Source organism: Cupressus sempervirens, chromosome 8 (assembly GCF_028749045.1).
Source record: "Cupressus sempervirens isolate cs-2001-9-10 chromosome 8, ASM2874904v1, whole genome shotgun sequence".
In the NCBI taxonomy this organism is placed as follows: Eukaryota; Viridiplantae; Streptophyta; class Pinopsida; order Cupressales; family Cupressaceae; genus Cupressus; species Cupressus sempervirens.
Genome location: NC_143125.1, coordinates 127,176,253 through 127,185,457, shown reverse-complemented (window position 1 = coordinate 127,185,457; position 9,205 = coordinate 127,176,253). Strand labels below are relative to the sequence as shown.

General features: G+C 33.4%; 1 long non-coding RNA gene and 2 pseudogenes across 2 annotated transcripts; all 3 read right to left on the bottom strand.

Moving 5' to 3' along the window:
- Positions 1–758: 758 nt before the first annotated feature.
- On the bottom strand, positions 759–2,894 carry LOC149541907 (transcription termination factor MTERF15, mitochondrial-like; annotated as a pseudogene). Its single transcript, XR_016355104.1, has 2 exons — positions 1,608–2,894; positions 759–1,437 (listed from the first exon to the last, which is right to left on the bottom strand). The product of XR_016355104.1 is annotated as a transcription termination factor MTERF15, mitochondrial-like (transcript).
- Positions 2,895–4,925: 2,031 nt separating this feature from the next.
- Positions 4,926–5,346, bottom strand: LOC149541906 (uncharacterized). Its single transcript, XR_016355165.1, has 2 exons — positions 5,152–5,346; positions 4,926–5,062 (listed from the first exon to the last, which is right to left on the bottom strand). It is a non-coding gene; the product is annotated as an uncharacterized LOC149541906 (long non-coding RNA).
- Positions 5,347–5,430: 84 nt separating this feature from the next.
- Positions 5,431–6,799, bottom strand: LOC149541905 (uncharacterized; annotated as a pseudogene).
- Between the last annotated feature and the right edge of the window lie 2,406 nt (positions 6,800–9,205).

Here is a 9,205-nt window from a genome sequence, read left to right as displayed (position 1 = left end):
TCGATAAAATCAAGTTACATGATATTGTAGATCTTTGTGTTAGCTATATAACCATATAATTTATTTTTTATTTGAACTATTTCAAGCCTTTCATCTATAATTTGTTTTGAATTTATTTCCATTTTTGGTAAAAAATCAACATGTACTAATTGGGTTGTAGATTTTAGCTCGTTCATCGAATGTTGCAACAACTTAGTTTTTTAAAACTAGACTCCATTCTATACACTTTGAAAAAAAGAAATTTTTATTTTAGATTAGTTTTCAATGATTTCTAAGGGAAGCACACAGATATTTCACGTTTTTGCGATGTGTCTAATTAAAAAATTCATAAAAAAAAATACACATAAAATTACCTGAAAAATCTAAGATAAACTACATAGTGTTAGGAACTTTTGACCAGAGCGATTAAATAATTTCAAGAAAAAAGTTAAAATTTTATGGAGGCAAATTTCAAGGAAAAAGTTAAAATTTTATGGAGGCCACACTTTGTACTGTGTTATGTTTTTTTAGAATAAACAGTATCACTTTCTGTGCCCTCTTTTTTGAGATCCTAAAACTAAACCATTTTGAAAAAAAATTAGTAGTTTAGAAACTAGAGTCAAAGGACTACTACTTTTGTTTTTGTCATATCTTAAAATTTTGAACGTAACTATCTTCAAATTCTTGTTGAAATCCAGAAATTGCTGATTTCGGAAAAAAAAGTGTCCACTTATACCTCCTTTTGACACCACAACTTGATGCACTTACCCTTAGACACATTGTGAAAAACACAATAACTTGTATTATAATAGAATTTCTGGTTGTATGGAAAAATCATACCTTGACTGGCAATGCAGTTAGCAATTAACATAACAATTCATGAGCAATAGTTAGTAAAACCAAAAGAACTGGCATACTTTGATTCGTAGTGCAATTACAATTACACTCCAGGGACAGTATTTTGCGGATCCAACAGAACTAATTATAATAATAATGGATAATGGATAAAAGCACACCTTGATTAGCAGTGCAATTACAATCCTAATTCATGGGCGGTGGATTTGGAAGTAAATCCAAAAGAACTAGCGTACTTCGATTAGCGGTGCAATTGCAGTTCCAATTCAAGGAGAGTAGTCTGTGAATACAAAAGAACTCAGACGAATTGTGAAAAACAAAGTAACTAGTATTATAATAGAATTTTTTGGTACAATGGAAAAAGCATACCTTGATTGGCAGCACAGTTAAAATCTTGTTTTGTGAGCAGTAGTTTGTAAATCCAAAAGAACAAGCATAGTTCGATTAGGGATGCAATTGCATTTCCAATTCCAATTCAGATACAGTAATTGGTGTATCAAAAAGAACTCATACGAATTGTGAAAAACACAATAACTTGTATTATAATAGAACTTTTTGGTAGTATGGCAGAAGTATACCTTGATTAGCAGTGCAGTTGCAGTCCTAATTTGTGAGCAGTAGTAGGAAATCCAAAAGGACTAGCATATATTAGGTGCAATTACAATTCCAATCCAGGGAAAGTGGTTTGTGAATCCAAAAGAACTCAGACGAGTTGTGAAAAACACAGATCTACTGTTATTATGGAATTTTCTGGTAGAATGGCAGAAGCATACCTAGATTACCAAAGTAGTTACAATCCCAATTCGTGGGTACTAGTTTGTGATGCAAGATGCTTTCCACCTATTGGTACTCTCAGAAAGAACACGGTCAGGATCATCTTCATTACACATTGGATGAACTTTCCTGATTATATGGGCTTCACAAATCCAAATACATGAGTTGCTAAGAAACTGAAATCCTATTTATCTATGAGCTTTTGAGACTTTGCATTTTTATAAACAGTCCACAAAGCACTGGATTCAGAATGCACTTGAATGATCTGGGCAACAAACTTGACCTCTGACAGCATCAACATTGAAAAAAGCTGAGTCAAATTAACTTGCCCTACTCCATTCATTGCTGCCATAGTTTGCAAAACTAAATGCCTGGGCCTGATTAACTTGTCCAAACTCATTGAAAACATGCGTGGATGCTTTGCCACAAAGTCTATAGAGAGTTCCATGTGATTGAGCATAAAGTCAATCTTTTTCTTAATGCTCTCCTCTGGCATTTTGAGCACCAAAGGATCAACCCTAACAAGCTGCGAGAGGCTGCAGAGTTGAAGATTGCCTATCCTAGCCTGTAACAGTTCAATAGGGGTCATGGCCACCATGCTCACAAAGTATTTGTACATTTTACCTTCCTTGCTAATGCAAATCTTTCGAATGAGATCAAATTGCTGGGGGTTAAAGAAGTGCACCTCAAACACGAGGATCTATCAAAAAAAACAAGGTGAGCTCTGTTCTATGAAAACCAAAACCCTCCCAAAAAGCAAGCGAGGGTTTTAAGGTTTTCTGCAAGCACTTTCCAAGAAGAATATTGTGGTTACTCCTAATTGCTCTGATCAACAAATCCTCTGTTGAAAAGACAGTCTTGAGAAGCTCAATGTTGGAGCAGAGGATCTCTAGGTTTGAGGTCAAGATCCACGGCAACCCACTTACAATTTCGGTTACATTTTCCCTCTAGATGCCTAAATCTTTTAGCAGTTGAATCTTCAGCTCCAGCACTCCTTCTGCGCTTACCAACAAAAGCCCGGGCTGAAATTTGATTATGCTTACAATTTGCTCTTCATTGTAGCTGTGTTTGCTGAGTATGCACACGAGCTGTTGAATGTTACCCAGTGATTTCAGCCGCTAGAGAGAGGGCTTCTTTTTCAATATTTTTGCACCGTCGGCTAAAGGCATGTTAAATTTGGTGGTAACTACCTACAGGAAGAGATTTTCTGAATGGACGGTATTTCTAACATTACTCTGTGTGCGAACTAAGAAATTAGAGCGAAAATGGTTTATGGTTTTCACATTTCAACAAGTGAAGCAGTCTAAAGATTGATTAACAAAGGAGATTGTTAAACTTCCGATAAAATGGCACATCGTACAATTTTCAAATTTTAAAAACACAAAATTTTCACCAGATATTCTTCAAAAGGAAAAATCTGCTGATATTTTTTATCAAAATTTTCACCAGTCAGTATTCATGACATGTATCTTCAATCTTGTTAAACCAGAAAAAAATTTGAAAAAAAAAATAGTATGTTGCAAATTTGAGAATTTTTCAGTACCATTGAGAATGGGCGAACTAGGGTTTCAAAGACCGTCTAAAAATTGGCTGAGAAATATAATGTGAAGCAGATGTTTCATGAGATTTTATTTTGGCATTTGCTTAAAAAAATACTAGTTTGATCTATTTCTTGAAAATTGAGGGAAAACATATTAATCAATAGGTTTAATGTGATTAATATGAGTAAATACTATAGGAATTAAATAATAAGCATGATGAATGCAGATTAGGGTTTTCTGCATCTGACAATTAAGTCAAGTAGCGAGTAGTAGAATAAAAATTTGCCTAGTGGAATAAGACTTTAGGATTGGTCAGAAATAGACCAGAATTGGCTGAGATGGCAATGGGCCAATTTTGGGGTATTACACTACCTACTCTATCTTTTTGCCATCCCCTATTCCCAATCTCTCTCCCATCCTCTACTCTCTCTCTTTCTCACACACACACACGCGTGCCCATCCCCCTTCCTCTCTCTCTCTCGCTCTCGCTCTACCTCTCTCCTTCCCTCTTTATGTACTATTTAGGTCTTAATAGTGCATGCACACTTTCTCTATGCACTATTTAGGTTTTAATAGTGCGTGAGCATGAGCTATAAATACTTAAATTTAAAAAGCTTTAAATATCACTCACACACTATTCAAAGCTTTGCATTCTACCAAGCCTAAGGTTTGGTTTTGTCTTGGGGATCCAACCCAAAGGTTTGGAGTCTGTAAACTGGTCTGAGACATGTTTTGCTACAAACATACAAAAAATAATTGATTTTTCTTGTGTGCTCTCTTTTAAGTTTCCTCATGGTTGAGCATCGATAAAATCAGGTTACATGATATTGTAGGTCTCTGTGTTAGCTATATAACCATATAATTTATTTTTTATTTGAACTATTTCAAGCCTTTCATCTATAATTTGTTTTGAATTTATTTCCATTTTTGGTAAAAAACAAACATGTACTAATTGAGTTGTAGATTTTAGCTCGTTCATCGAATGTTGCAACAACTTAGTTTTTTAAAACTAGACTCTATTCTACACACTTTGAAAAAAAGAAGTTTTAATTTTAGATTAGTTTTCAATCATTTCTACGAGAAGCACATAGATATTTCACATTTTTGGGATGTGTCTAATTAAAAAATTCATTAAAAAAAAACACTTCATAAAAGTACCTAAAAAATCTAAGATAAACTACATAGTGTTATAAACTTTTGACCAGAGTGATTAAAGAATTTCAAGAAAAAAGTTAAAATTTTATGGAGGAAAATTTCAAGGAAAAAGTTAAAATTTTATGGAGGCCACACTTTGTACTGTGTTATTTTTTTTTTAGAATAAACAGTACCACTTTCTGTGCCCTCTTTTTTGAGATCCTAAAACTAAACCATTTTGAAAAAAAATTAGTAGTTTAGAAACTAGATTCAAAAGACTACTACTTTTGTTTTTTTCATATCTTAAAATTTTGGGCATAACTATTTTCAAATTCTTGTTGAAATCCAGAAATTGTTGATTTCAGGAAAAAACGTGTCCACTTATACCCCCTTTTGGCACCACAACTTGATGCACTTACCCTTAGACACATTGTGAAAAACACAATAACTTGTATTATAATAGAATTTCTGATTGTATGGCAAAAGCATACCTTGAATGGCAATGCAGTTAACATAACAATTCATGAGTAATAGTTAGTAAAACCAAAAGAACTGGCATACTTTGATTCGTAGTGCAATTACAATTACACTCCAGGGACAGTATTTTGCAGATCCAAGATAACTCATTATAATAATAATGGATAATGGATAAAAGCACACCTTGATTAGCAGTGCAATTACAATCCTAATTCATGGGTGGTGGATTTGGAAGTAAATCCAAAAGAACTAGCGTACTTCGATTAGCGATGCAATTGCAGTTCCAATTCAGGGACAGTAGTCTGTGAATACAAAAGAACTCAGACGAACTATGAAGAACACAGTAACTAGTATTATAATAGAATTTTATGGTACAATGGAAGAAGCATACCTTGATTGGCAGCGTAGTTAAAATCCTATTTTGTGCGTAGTAGTTTGTAAATCCAAAAGAACAAGCATACTTCGATTAGGGATGCAATTGCATTTCCAATTCCAATTCAGATGCAGTAATTGGTGTATCAAAAAGAACTCATATGAATTGTGAAAAACACAATAACTTGTATTATAATAGAACTTTTTGGTAGTATGGTAGAAGCATACCTTGATTAGCAGTGCAGTTGCAGTCCTAATTTGTGAGCAGTAGTAGGAAATCCAAAAGAACTCAGATGAGTTGTGAAAAATATAGATCTACTGTTATTATGGAATTTTTTGGTAGAATGGCAGAAGCATACCTAGATTACCAGAGTAGTTACAATCCCAATTGTGGGTACTAGTTTGTGATGCAAGATGCTTTCCACCTATTGGTACTCTCAGAAAGAACACGGTCAGGATCATCATCATTACACATTGGATGAACTTTCTTGATTATATGGGCTTCACAAATCCAAATACATGAGTTACTAAGAAACTGAAATCCTATTTATCTATGAGCTTTTGAGACTTTGCATTTTTATAAATAGTCCATAGAGCACTGGATTCAGAATGCACTTGAATGATCTAGGCAACAAACTTGACCTCTGACAACATCAACATTGAAAAAAGTCGAGTCAAATTAACCTGCCCTGCTCCATTCATTGCTGCCATAGTTTGCAAAACTAAAAGCTTGGGCTTGATTAACTTGTCCAAACTCATTCAAAACATGCGTGGATGCTTTGCCACAAAGTCTATAGAGAATTCCATGTGATTGAGCATAAAGTCAATCTTTTTTTTAACGCTCTCCTCCAACATTTTGAGCACCAAAGGATCAACCCTAACAAGCTGCGAGAGGCCGCAGAGTTGAAGATTGCCTATCCTAGCTTGTAATAGTTCAATAGGGGTCATGGCCACCATGCTCACAACGTATTTGTACATTTTACCTTCCTTTCTAATGCAAATCTTTCGAATGAGATCAAGTTGCTTGCGGGTTAAAGAAGTGCACCTCAAACACGAGGATCTATCAACAAAAACAAGGTGAGCTCTATTCTATGAAAACCAAAACCCTCCCAAAAAGCAAGCGCAGGTTTTAAGGTTTTCTGCAAGCACTTTCCAAGAAGAATATTGTGGTTACTCCTAATTGCTCTGATCAGAAAATCCTTTGTCAGAAAGACAATCTTGAGAAGCTCAATGTTGGACTAGAGGATCTCTAGGTTTGAGGTCAAGATCCACAGCAACCCACTTACAATTTCGGTTACATTTCCCCTCCAGATGCCTAAATCTTTTAGCAGTTGAATCTTCGGCTCCAGCACTCCTTCCGTGCTTACCAACAAAAGTGCAGGCTGAAATCTGATTATGCTTACAATTTGCTCTTCATTGCAGCCGTGTCTGCTGAGTATGCACACGAGTCGTTGAACGTTACCCAATGATTTTAGCCGCTAGAGAGAGGGCTTCTTTTTCAATATTTTTGCACCGTCGGCTAAAGGCATGTTAAATCTGGTGGTAACTACCTACAAGAAGAGATTTTCTGAATGGGCGATATTTCTAACATTACTCTGTGTGTGAACAAAGAAATTAGAGCAAAAATGGTTTATGGTTTTCAGAAACAGTGCACGCCACACAGGTAAGCAGAAGAGTTTGGTGATCACATTTCAACAAGCGAAGCAGTCCAAAGATTGATTAACAAAGGAGATTGTTAAACTTCTGATAAAATGGCACATCGTACAGTTTTCAAATTTAAAAAACACACAAAATTTTCAGCAGATATTCTTCAAAAGGAAAAATCCGTTGATACTTTTTGCAAAATTTTCACCAGTCAGTATTCATGACATGTATCTTCAATCTTGTTAAACCAGAAAAAAATTTGAAAAAAAAAAACAGTATGTTGCAAATTTGAGAATTTTTCAGTACCATTGAGAATGGGCGAACTAGGGTTTCGAAGACCGTCTAAAAATTGGCTGAGAAATATAATGTGAAGCAGATGTTTCATGAGATTTTATTTTGTCATTTGCTTTAAAAAATACTAGTTTGATCTATTTCTTGAAAATTGAGGGAAAACATATTACGAATAAGAGCTCTGCAAGAGGTGGGAGTCTCTGCCTTTTGATGAAAAATTATCAAAATTTGTATTGGTTATTAATAGGTAACTATTAAAACATAATGTAGAAATATATATTGTAGATAAGATCTATTTATTTCTTACAAACTAATTTATGGTAATAAAATTAGCAATAGTCCCTCTCTATTAGGATAAGATGAAAGATACATGAATAATTTGGGGATAGTATATTGAACTTTTAAGCAATTAGAATATTAAAAAATTTCAAATGACAAAATATATGTGATTTCAAATTTACTTTGAATGTTACAAGAGTTATGTACGCTATAATTCTAATTGAATATTACATTGTATATTGATATATATTAAATGTTAGTAATATTAATTAACATCAAGAGACACTCTTTACATGAAAAAATCTTGCACTTAATTATAAATATCACATTTACTTTAATTTTTTCAATAAAGACTATATGAATGTAAAATTTTAATAGATAGTGAATTGCAAATGAAAAAATTAGTTCTAATTGAACATAAAATAACTTTAGAAAAATTACTAAATTTAAATAGTAAAAGAATGTGTATAAAATAATAAATTTAAATACATTATTTTATAGATATTATATTTGTAGGATAAATAAATAATTATGTATTTTGAAATTTTCTGCTTTCACGAATGGAAGTGTAAGTGTAAAATTTTGAGTTAATAATGTGAATAACAATTTTTCACTCTAGCCTTTATATATATATACTAAAAATAAATATTAATTATATAATATTATATATTTTTATGGAACTTCTAAAATAACAACCACCAATAATATAGAAGAGGGAATTTTTTACTTGCTTTACATTTTTTTATAAAAAACTTACTTTAAGTTAATATTTTGTCACATGAGTTGGAGAATAAATTCTATGTCACAAAGCAAAAGTTGTTATGTTGAAAAGAGAGTGGTCAAATAGGGTTCATTTGAGTAAAATTTATACCCTCTAGATTTCCATAAAATTTATGCCATACATTCTCAATATATCATGAATTTAAATAGATTTACATAAAATTAAGCCTATTGGTAAAGTTAATCTTTCAAATCCTACGAAGAGTGAATCGCTATCATTTTAAAAGTAATATTCCAACACTGAGGTTCGAGTCTCAAAACTTCTAGAGGTGAAGCTATTGAATAATAAAGAAAAAAATACCAATTTGAAAGAATTAGTTTGAATTGAAAGAGGATCAACAATTTTCTGTTCAGTCATGACATATGCTTTTATCACAGCCCATTCAAAATTGTGGTATACTAGTCTACATTTAGGGTATTTATAGGGCTTTCCATAGATCTCACTTGTCAACTGATGGTTTCAAATCAGTAGAATACTTCCACCCCTTGTCCACACCGCTTCAATTACCTAGGAGAGAATTGTAGATGTCAATGGCAATTTAGGATTACTGTGCCAAACAATTTATGTGCATCCTCTAAACTCCCACCACATTTTGCATACCTTGCAACCAGAGCTTTAATTGTAGTGACATCAGATTTGTAACTGAATTTGACTGCACTTTTATGCACTTCCATACCTTTCTCCTAGGCTTTTAAATTAGCCCACCCTAAAACAATGCCAATAGATGTGAAGTCATTAGCTTGAAATCCAAAACGTTGCAAGATGAAAGAGTTGCATTGTGTCTAAAAATGCTTGAGGCATTAGGGGACACCAGGAAAATGGAGGAGCAATGTTGGGTAACCGAATGAAGACAGATTTACCTACACACAATTATATTTTTGAAGGTTGATGTAGAGAGGGAAATTAAATATCGCCTAAAGGAAATGGAGGGGCTCGGTAAGGAATGTTTACATTTCATACTGAAAATAGGGGTAATGGGTCTAAGCCTATGAGATCTTAGATAAACAGGCCTACAATAGCATGTGTCATATAAACCATGACAATGGAAACATGGCTCCCTACCCCTGTTGCATCTGTA